Below are 12,395 nucleotides of genomic sequence, written 5' to 3' on the forward strand. Positions count from 1 at the left end.
GATTTACGTGACCGTCATCATACAGTCACAAAGTTATCAATTGACATATGGAGATTTAAGACAGAAGAAATGAGGAAGAAAAAGCAGAGGATGAATGCCCATGGCCACACCCGGAGGAGCTGTTCACCTACAGGTACATAGGGAAGAAAGGGGACAGCTGTGCTGATGCAGTGTGAATAGCTATGTTATCATCTAAAATGCTAATTAAATGTTTGCCCAAAACTAGAATATCGCATAAAAGACTATGCAAATTAAGCAGCGTTTCCATCCAACAAGTCAAAGAGAACAAAATCGCCACCTTCTGATTAACTGGAGACAAACATCAAAAGTAAAAACAGAATATGCATCGGTGGGAGCAGCTGCAGGAATATATTATCTTTATTTAATAAATGACTTGCGCCTCAGAAGGCAATCCTGACACGCAGTGAATGCGCACTGGTGTTTGAAGTCGCGAGACACGGAGTGCAGACACTCTTGACAATTTTGGAGGTCATTAAAATATTAATATAATAACAATACTGAAATGGTTGAGGTGGTTTAAAATGACCAAAACAACACTTTAGATGTTTTACAACAGTGGTTCCCAACCTTTTTCTTAGGGGCCCCCCCATGAACATATACAAACATTGGAGCCCCCCCACCATTTAAATACACACGCACGCACACCCATATATATATATATATATATATATATATATATATATATATATATATATATATATATATACACTGAATGTGTGTGTTTGTGTAATATTAATATATAATATGTATAGAAAATATAAATTAATCAGTTTTAACTTGTCTTGGCCATCAATAAAACCAAAATGTAGGTAGTCTTTGTCATACTGTCTAATCTTTTTCTTCGCCTCTGAAGAATCACTGCATTTACGTTTCTCTGCCGATTTTGTTTTGATTTTACCTTTACGACACGTTGACAAGCACATTGCGTGAGTGAGCAAAATTTAAATAATTATTTAAAGTTATTTATTTTAATTATTTTTACTATTATGTTGGAATTTTAAGCATGTGTTTTGATATATATATATATATTTTTTTTTTTTTTTTTTGGTACTAAAAAATACATATTTAATAGTAAGGCTGCTCGATTTTGGGAAAAATCATAATCACGATTATTTTGGTCATAATTGTAATCACGATAATTCAAAACGATTATCAGTTAAAGTCAATATTATTAGCATTCCTGAGAGTTTTTTTTTTATTTTTTTATAAATATTTCCCAAATTATGTTTAACAGAACAAGGAATTTTAACAGTATTTCCTTTAATATTTTTTCTTCTAGGCTTATTTGTTTTATTTTAGCTAGAATAAAAGCAGGTTTAAATATTTTGAAACCAATTTAAGGTCAATATTATTAGCCCCCTTAAGCAATAAATATTTTTGATTGTCTGCAGAAGAAACTACTGTTATACAATGACTTGCCTAATTTCCCTAATTAAGCCTTTGAATTGCACTTTAATCTGAATGCTTGTATTTTGAAAAATATCTAGTAAAATATTATGTACTGTCATCACAGCAAAGATAAAAGAAATCAGTAATTAGAAATGAGATATTAAAACTATTATGTTCAGAAATAAGTTAAAAAAAAATCTTCTTTCCATGAAACAGAAATTGGGAGGAAAAGGTTTGCTAATATTCAGGAGGGCTAATAATTCTGACTTCAAGTGTTTACATACAGTTATTTTCCACCCTGCAAAGGAAAGAGAAATAAATACAATAGAACAAAAATATTAAACAAACCGTGCTTTATGCATCTTCACTGTAAGAAAAACACTTTAGCTACAGCAGTACTTTAGTCAAGACTAGTGAGGGATTTTCTCGTTGTTTGATTAATAATCATAAAAACAGGCGGCAGCAGGAATATTTCTCGCTGTCTCTTTGGTTTCTCTTTCACATGTCTTTTGATCCTGAACTCGTTTGTTTATTACACAAATGATGGTTAATATAAATAATCACTAAACATCGCGTTTTGACACCTATTTGACCATTAAAGCGCTCACGTTAATGACTTTAGATGTCTGCGCTCCTCTGCTCGTCTCAGTGTGCGAATGAGAGCCAATGCTGACCGGCCGCATGCTTCTGGCTGCGTGTGCGTGCTGCACACACACATAAGCACGCGCTCCTTCGCGCTTTTTAGAGCAACAGGTGTACAACTGTAAAGGTGGCGGTATATGATGCAATAATCCTTTATCTCGATTAACGCTTTTTTATAATCGTTTGAAATCGAAATCGGATTTTCGATTAATTGTACAGCCCTATATAATAGTGGAGCATTTTTTGCCTTTTTCTACCTCAACACTTATCCTCTCCCGCGCCCCCCTTGTGAACTCTGGCGCCCCCCTTAGGGGGGCGCGGACCCCAGGTTGGGAACCACTGTTTTACAATGTGCTTAGCCTGCTGTTTTGTCCATTCACACACATTTTCCAATAATATGCGCATTATAGAGTTTCCATCAACCGTTTTTATGTGCATATCCAAAAAGCGCAGAAATAAGTGGATCAAACCTGCACTCTGCTGTGCCATCTGGCTTACACAGGGTTTCCGTGGGGTCTTAAAAGGTCTAAAATATAAACATCAAAATTTTAGGCCCTAAAAAGCCTTAAATTCGCTGTTCTAGGTCTTAAATATGTTTGCACAGGTCTTATTTTCCGATGTACATGTAACGCTACTCCTAATGCTCATTTAAATAATTTTTTGTTGTTGCTTGGTTTCGTGGTGGTGTAGTTCTTTATTTCACTAGTCTTAATGTAATTTGCGGTATTAAAACTACAAATAAGACCAGCATGCAATAGCTCAGTGCGCGCGGTATATGTGACGTCATTGCCATGTTTGCGGAGGTTCACTTTGGAAGCGCGCGACATGATTTTGGGTGAAGAGTTCATGCGGCGCCACGTTTGATTTGAGTTGAATATGAGTCACTTTGAAGGGATTTTGTCTGAAACAGTACGACTGTACAGACATCTTAACGATCCGACCATGCGTGATCACCATTGAGATAACCTGGCCAATAATTCTTGGATTGGAAGTGTTTTGTTAAAAAGTTTGGAAAAACCTGGTTTTTGTACTGGTTTTTGTTGTAAAGTTTGTTACAACAAAAAAGAGGCCATGGCAAAAGTGGAGACCCAGGTGGTTTTAATATTACAGAATATGTTTTTCCACCATTTGTAGGTTTTACACTGATGTATATTTTTGAAGTTAAAACAATGTAACAAAAATTAAGTAACAAATTAAGTCTTTGATAACTGGAAAAGAATATATGAACCTATCGGCTTACAGTATACTGATGCCCAATTTCTAGGCTTTATTGGTGATGATGGACAGGATTGTTGGACCATTATTGCCTTTTCAGCTCATAAGTAGAGGACAGAAACTAGCCAGACAATAATGTGTCAATTGTTGAGTGGGCAAAATAATTAAAAGTTTCTTTTGCTATTATTCTTGCCAGAATAAAAAATATAATTGTAGAGTAACCCATGTTCGGTTGTCATTGATATTTAACTTTAATAGGTAGAACTGTCTGAGATATAAACTAAAGTGAGTGATGCATCAAAGTTTGATTTAAAAAATCTTGAATAGTTATAAAACTTTATAATCATTCATTAATTTTCTTTTTGGCTAAGCTCCTTTATTAATTTGGGGTCACCACAGCGGAATGAACCGCCAATTCATCCAGCATATGTTTTACACAGCGGATGCCCTTCCAGCTGCAACCTGTTCTCATTTACAACAACAGACAATTTAGCTTACCTAATTCACCTAAAATGCATGTGAGCACGAACATGCAAACTCCATAAAGAAATTCCAACTGACCCAGCCGAGGCTCGAACCAGTGACCTTTTTGCCTTGAGTTGAGAGCGCTACCCACTGCGCCACCCCGTCACCCAACTTTGTAATCATAATAAATAATAAAAGTAATAAAAAATTATAATTTTAAAAATCTTGAACAATATTAATGATATAGTTCTGGAAACCTTCTACTTCTCTGTTCATCCATCTGACTTTACGGTGAGTTTCTTTTGACTGGCCCCTGATGTTTTAAAGAATATTACAATGACGAACGCGTCAAGTATTAAAGCCTCGTCCATTTCGTGAGGTGCGCGCACAGTCAGCGGAGGGGTGCAATGTGGAGCCAGGTGAAAGTATAAATCAGCCTCAAAAAGTTTGTTTCTTTGTTTTTTTTTTGTTCCTGCACTTCAATGGTGCATCTAACCTGTCTTCAGTACTGTTCAATGTAAATAATTTTATTTTACCAAAAATTTTGTGTTTTTGCATTTTCTCTTGCGTGCTTTTGATATTGCAATATAGGTCTTAAATTTAATACTTTATGGTCTTAAAGCCTGCTACAAGACTTCATTCTATAATCTGAAAAAAAAAAAACACATCATGGTAAGAAGACATATAACTTAATTTGTGTGATATTTAATTTATTAATAATAAGTTTAGGCACTAGGCAGTGTTGTTCTGTGGTTTCTGACGGTTCAGTTTGTGAATTAGGTAATTATCAAAGTTTCTCCTTAATTTGCAAGTGTTTTTTCTAATTAAATGATCTATTGATCGTACAGACAAGAGGCATCATTTGAAATGATAAAAAGTCGATTTTTATTTGTGCATATTTCTGTTGTCTTTATACTCAAAATAGCAAAACATTGTTTTTGTAAAATAATCATGGTGCGCAGTGGGTATCGCTATCGCCTCAAAGCAAGAAGTTTGTTGGTTCAAGCCCCGGCTGAGTCAGTGTTTCTGTGTGGAGTTTGCATGTTCTCCCCATGTTGGCGTGGGTTTCCTCTATAGGTGCTCTATAATTATAATCTATAATTAATTCTGTTTACAAGTGTTTATAGTATCTTTAAGTGTGTAATGTAAAATGTGTTTTACAGCCTGGATCTTGTCTGACTCCACATTTATGGATAATTTTCACCAATCCCGCCAGCTAAAATGTAATTTGTAATTTAAGTAGTTTTCATGAATATTAATTTGTACTTTTACTTGTGTACTTTTTAACACCAGTACTTTTACTTTTAAAGTAAAATTGTAAACAGTACTTGTAATTGAGTACAATTTTTTTGTACTCTTACCACCTCTTATCTTTTTTCTATCTGTATCCAAAATAATGGAATATTCTTTTAAGAACTTGGAATTTAGTCACACTTTAGGTTTTAGTCCAGATAACTGACCATCGCCCATGTACTAGCAAAACCTCAGTTTTTCTTGTATCAGTTTTCTACAGACTAATTCAGAGAATAATTTCCTGTCAGGATCAGTTACATGACCAGGGAGCTTTCTCGTGCCACAGACATTAATAAAATGAACTTCCATGCTGCTTGCAAGAGACCATTTGAACTTTGTCTACATTATATTGGTCATGGAATAAACTACTTAACGTTGCAATGACATTAAATAGTTAATAAAACATGACTTACCACACAGTGCAAGGCAACCAGTGAACTTTCAATTCTGCTTTTCCCTACACACACTGTCACGGTTGTGGATCTATCTGCTCCTTTATGATGTGTCTGCGTTGGTGTGACTGTTTATTTTATTTAGCATTATGTGTTACTAGCGTGTGTGCGTTTTGTCTCTGTGTTTGTGTGGGAGTTGCGTGTCTGTCAGTTGTTGTTTGTTTTCATGTCATCAGGTAAGCGGTCACATGATCGCACCGCTCAGCTGACAATCAGCGCCCCACAGGTGCAGCGTATCACTGCGCCTATAAATGTTCAGCGTTCCTGTCTCACCTTGTCAGTTTTTTTTTTTTTTTTTTTTTTTCCCCCACGGTCTTCTGTTTCTGTCTGGCCCTCACATTAAAAACAGTTTTCTTGCATTTGGGATTCCACGTCTTTTCTGTGTGATCGTGACACACACACACACACACATACAAAGTAATAATTATTTTTGCTGTTTAAGCAATCACCAGAATAAGTCACTGAGACAAGCAAGAAGCCTAATTAAAGACATTTTGCCTCATTCATTCTTTCCCGTTATTTTATCAAATAGGAAGAACTTCTGCCTACTACATTTTCTGCAACCTAAATGAATAAAAGACAAGGAAACCTTATTAAGCAACAAATATCAAGGTTTGTAGTTGAATCTCCAGTTAATAGCTATCATTTAACTTGTGATGTGAACTGTGGTCCCACTTTGTCCCTGCTTATTGTCAAGCAAACTATACTGTGCTAGGTTTCCAAAAGCCCTCTTAGCCTAAAGGAGTCATTGCATGCCCATTTTCCACACGTTCATATGTTTCTTTATTAGGGTTTAAATTTAAAGTTTATAACATATTTTGGTTAAAAATTCTCAATAGAAGTGTAAAAAAAAACATCCTGATACCCAGTCAATATCAGCTCGGCAAAATATCAACTAATTTTACTGCAAGGTCCCTTAAAATGCAAATGAGCTGTGCTTGCCCTGCCCTACTCTGCCAGGTATAATGAGTACCAATGTTTACTTTAGCTGTGTTTGGCCACATTTAGTGATAAAACTTGCCAACGAGCACATTATTAGGAAAAGACGTTTGCAAAGATGCATTAAAAAAAAATAATACTAACTTTTGCTGTGGTTGAAGCTGTATCAGGAAGTATTCCCATGAACAGAGTCAGATAATACTTTTAAAGATTGAACAAATACCACTGAGTGGATTTTCTTTTGAAGGGTGGTTGTGTTCACAAACTGCCAACATGCACTGATGTTCAAACAACATAAAGTTTGGTTTGCATCTGATGACTACTTTAAAATAGCAATTGACATTAACACTGCCCCTGAACACTGGCCACTTAAACAGTTAAACAAGTTAAGAACAACTTAATGTTTATTGGCAATGACCTGATAACCCAGATAAATCCAATTTGCCTGAAGTCAAATTCGTCTGAGATCAAATTCATTAAGATTGTGGATTAAGGTTTACCACTGAAAAACAAAACTTACCTTTTCTTCTCTTCTTCACATATGCCCCCTCCTGACTCAAAGACTGGGAGATGGAAGAAGCAGCAGGTAGAGGACAAGAAGGTGGAAGGGAAAGATCAGTGGTCATAGGAGATAGAGAAGAGACAGAGGTGGCAGAAGGGGCTGGTGTTGTCCTTTTCTTTTATCTGTCGCAAAGACTTGGCAAAAGCATGGCAGTGGAGGTGGAGGAGGAGAAGAGTATGAAAGAAGAACAACAGTAGAGGAGGAAGGAGAGAGAGAAGTCGGAGAGTGTGGGGAAGAGAGAGGAACCAGGTTGAGTGTAAATAAAGTCTCGGACTCCTTTGTGTCTGACTGCTCCATGGTTAAGCTCTCCGGCCACGGAGCGTTGTGGCTCTCTGGCTGCTCCACAGTGTGGCTCTTCGAATGCTCCACAATGGAACAGTTGCTCTGCTCCTGACTGGGCTGTTGTGCTGCTCAGATTTGGGGATGTCATTGTAAATTTATTTAAATAAAAAATGAAAGGTACTCTTTCAGTTTCTAACATTGCCAACATGACTGACACATTATGTGACAGAAAACACAACTTATTACTTATAACTTAACACTATTTAAAGATAAAAATAGAGTCTTACTTAAATAAACGTATAAAGGCCACATCACACTGGTATTATGATATGACAAACATGTGTACAGTTACACTTCAATTAACACTTATGAAATTTGTTTTTTTACTTACTCCAATACGGGCAGAATCAATTATGTGGCCAACATTTCTGCTTTTCATCACAGATTTACCCCACTCACTGTCCTGTGACACCACTTTGTCTTTTAATTTTTGTTTATTGGACAGACTTCCAAAGCAGACAATTCAGGTTTTCCTGCTTGCCTGATTGGGAGTCTGGCAAGATGGGCAGGGCCTAAATTTGGGCCTTGTCATAAATTTGGAAAAAAATAAAGAAATATACAGAAGAAAAAAAACAACAACAAAACAGACAGATTAAGACCTATTGTGAGAAAGAGGGGGGGGGGGGCAGAAATGTACAGAGAGACAAGTACAAATGACAGATGTGGCTCTTAAAAGTGCCTTTGGTTTGTGCGTGTGTCTGTGTGTGGGTCGAGTTAAATAAAGGAGAAGCTGGTGAATTTGAAGGACCTGGTAAGAGAAAAACAAACAACAAATATATATCAGAATTTCTTACAATTTTAACAGTATTTTTCATCAGTGTTGGCAGATTGGGCAGTTTTTTGTTTGGTTTTGAGTTGTACTACAAGGGATAAATTGGGCGTGGCTGGGAGGTGAATTTTTTATATCCCTGTGGTGCCAAATGACAGACGTGGAAAACAGTTTACAAAGTCAAAACAAGGTAGCCTTTTTTTTAGAGAAGAACACTTTATTTACTTTATTATGACTTATTAAAAAATTGTGATAAGCCACAGAACTGGCCTAGCTATGAATACATTTGTATTGTGTACCATTGCTAAGATTTATCTTTTTACTATATAGTTTTGTGTGGACTTCTCACAATCACTGAAAAACAAACCAATCTAGCAACACTGTTGCTCATCTGAACATTTATAAATGGCTAAAGTGTAGTGAGCTACTGTAATATGAAAACACATCATAAAAATCCTACAATCGCCTAATTACTTTTAATTTCATGATTACATGTGAAAAAAACAAACAAACTTGGATTTAATTAGCTAACTTAGCTAGCATACTAGCTTGCACATATTGTGCAGCTTATTATATATATATATTTTTAATATCTGCTATCATTTACTCCATCGCGAAACAACCACCTTAGGCTATAAGAAGATAGCCAACACTCTGAAACTGTGCTGTAGCACAGTGGCCAACAACATCCAGCGCTTTAAGATGACAGGTTGTTCTCAGAACAGGCCTTGCCATGGTCAGCCACAGAATTTCTTTGATGCAGTATTTACTAAAACATTTCACATGAAACTTGACTTACCTGATCCCTGCTGCAGTCATTCCAGATTTCCAAAAAAACTAAGAAACATAAATTAGTCAACTATAATGCATACTACTAATTAAAAGAGACATTTCAACATTTGTTGAATTGATAAAATCTTACACAATGTTAGTTAAATCCAAACAGCTATTCTAGCAACCAAATATATTGTTATCTTTCACTACAAGTCATCATCTAGTTAAATCAATGCTTATCTAATACGATATGTGTATAGTAAATATTATGGGCACAATCAATAAAAAATATCATTACAAATTATTTTGTCATCAAATACTTCCTCAGTCTAAAATAACAAAGCAATACAAATATATATGTTGTAAATAGGCCTACGTACTTTATTATAATTACACAGTAACAGTTAAACAATATCCTAACGCGATTAACTTGATAACACGCATATAATCACAGACTCTACTCCCATACTTAATCATCACGCGATGCTATGGTGAAAGTATAAACATATAAATTACCTCTATTCGTTTGTATAACGAATAAATCACCTAACGTAATAAACTGTTCCACAAACAATCATCGCCATTCATCTTTGTGCAAGTTCAATAAGGCCCACCGAACACTTAAATGCTTAGTGATCTTTTTAACTGTGCACAGAATGGCGCGGTTACGCTCACTTTGGACACGTTTTCTTCATGTCAATGTTCATGAAGCCTAATTTACGTTCGCAAAAAATTTTTATGAAGCCCATAAAATACAACCGCCAGAGCCATGACATTTATGCAATACTTTTTTCTAATCATCATATATATATAGTTTGCACAGACCTTTTCAGCAATGCAAGATAAAACACCTATTTCATCCTGAAGGGCTGTTTTAAAACTACAACGCATCAGTGTAAACGGGGCCTTAAATTATACAGAAACTAGCACATCCTTTTAAACCTTTTAAACCACTGTGTACCCTCTTTCCTCGATAAGAACTAGCACTTTAATATAGAACATCAAATGACCATGTGACAATCTTGGCAACATTTAAAAAGACAAAAAAAAAAAACATTGTTCATTGCTTTTCCTTTTTCCCCATCCAGATGAAGCTCCAAACATAATTATAACAGATGGATTAATGGTTACAAATATTCAACTTTTCTATGCCACAAGATTTTTTTTTTTTTACAAAACTATAAATATTCCTTTTAAAATGATGACATTTAATCACTTTTAAACCCATTGAACAACACTTTTTCAATTACAACTATAATGTAACACTTTTTTACTGCACTTCAAATGTTGTTTACACACAGAGAGACACAATGCATCTTTTCTATTCTTACAGACTTGCATGTACCACTAAAACAATAAAAATTTAAATGATCCTGCAATTTTTTACTAAATACAAAAATTACAAACAAACAATTGTACATAAATCCACAAAAAAAACAAACCTGAAAACAATTGCCCTAAAAAACAAAAAACTACACATTGTCAACGGTTACTTATACCCTTGGCACTTATAGACTTATAGTATAAAAACATACCGCACTAAGGTCTCCTAATGTTGCCGATGTTGTACTTTCTTCTTTTCCTCAAGTCCAACGACGATCGAAACTCCAACGCCAACCGCAACTTCAAACACTTATACCTTTACCAGGATCGTTCAAAGCCACCATCGCGCCCTCCTATTGGCTCACCACATATATGCGTCGACGTCTGCGCTGTGCGCATCTTCTTCTTTAGATTTTAACGGCAGCTGGCATCCTGTTTGTTGTGTTACTATATTATTAATAGTCGTCCAATAACCAAAGCATCCACTGACCAAACGGATTTAGAAGCATTAACACCGAATCATCTGCTACTTCTGAGGACTTCTCCATCCTTACCACCAGGACAATTTAAGAAGGACGAAGTATATGCTCGTAAACGATGGAGACAGGTACAGTACATGTCAGACTTGTTCTGGAAAAGGTGGGTACTGGAGTACCTAACACAGCTTCAAGAGCGTCAAAAATGGTTAAAAGTCAAGCGCAACTTGAAAGTAGGAGACATAGTGCTTCTAGTTGACAACACAGCACCTCGGAACTCATGGCCGCTAGGACGTATAATTCAAACCTTTCCTGACAAAAGAGGATTTGTCCGTCATGTACAAGTGAAGACCAAATACAGCTGTCTCGACAGACCAATAACAAAACTCTGTCTTCTACAAGAAACGGAAGACGATATAACATGAACATTTTACTTTTTGTTTTCCCTTGAAGCAAGAAGGATCAAGAATTTTCCCTTTTGAATGTTTTCATGTCTCTATTCATATTAATGTAATTATTATGTAATAATTAGGGGCTGGATTGTAGTAGACATGAAATGGTTAACGTGTCACGTGATTGTGGTGGAGGGTCACTGGGGTTACGTAGTGCGCTTATAGGTGGCACCTGTTCATTCACAACTTAGGAAGGAGAGAGAGAGGGTGAACGGGGACGCGGTACTCTTTGTTGACCAAACAAACACAAACAAACTCAAACGAAATCAAACTTAAGCCTGAATCAAAGTCTACACTGTCAAAAGATCAAGGTATGTTTTATATTGGAAAATAAACGAGTGATGACATTGGAACGACTTCTTGCCTTGTGTAAATTTGATGTTTGCGTCACAAAACATGTGTCTGGTTTAGCCTCTCAGCTGTAACTCCACGTAGCCGCTACATGCACAAAAATGTAAAGTCTTTAGATGCAATAATGTGTTCATGTGTGATTGCAACTAGCAAACAGATTTTGACTGCATTAGTAACTACACAGTTACCTTTAAACAAAAGAAGATGCAGTATAACATCAAATACTCTCAGTTCATCTTGGACTTAGAACACAAAAAACGTTTTGCTGTTTTTTTTTTTTTTTTTCATTTTTTGATTTTACGCAAAAATACCAGCAGTTGTGGTTGCCAGTAATCTGCTGTTTTTAACATTCATAAATTCATTTTACAGAATTCTTCTGTTAAAAAAACATTCCACAGTCTGTATTTTTTATCCAACTCACACTGCAAATTTTAGATTTGGTAGATTTAACTACCTTAGAGTTAAAATTAACACTCTCTCAATGTTTATATTGGAATCACTATAAAAGTGTTAAAATAACACTTTTGAAAGTGTTAAAATTTTTAACACCCAGAGTGTTAATTAGCAAAATTATTGTGTAAAATATCTGTTAAATGTATGTCAAAATACTAGCAGCTGTGGTTGCCAGTAATCTGCTGTTTTCAACATTTTACATTCGTAAATTCAGTTTCCAGAATATTTCTGTTAAAAACAAATCCCATAGTCTGTATTTTTCATCCGAACACACTTAAGCCTTAAATCCCAGAGCAGAATCCTCACTAGTGTCCTCACTACAGAGGGCTGAACACTCAGTAATGAAGTTAATGAGACAATTAAGTGTCTAATTAAAGGAGGATTGAGAATTATTGATGAACAACTGTTAACAGCGGAATCACTGGAAAGAAAAACACAAGCCAAAACCAAAGATGAAATCAACAGAGAAAAAAAGAA

This window comes from Danio rerio, chromosome 4 (genome assembly GCF_049306965.1).
Source record: "Danio rerio strain Tuebingen ecotype United States chromosome 4, GRCz12tu, whole genome shotgun sequence".
NCBI classification, from domain to species: domain Eukaryota; kingdom Metazoa; phylum Chordata; class Actinopteri; order Cypriniformes; family Danionidae; genus Danio; species Danio rerio.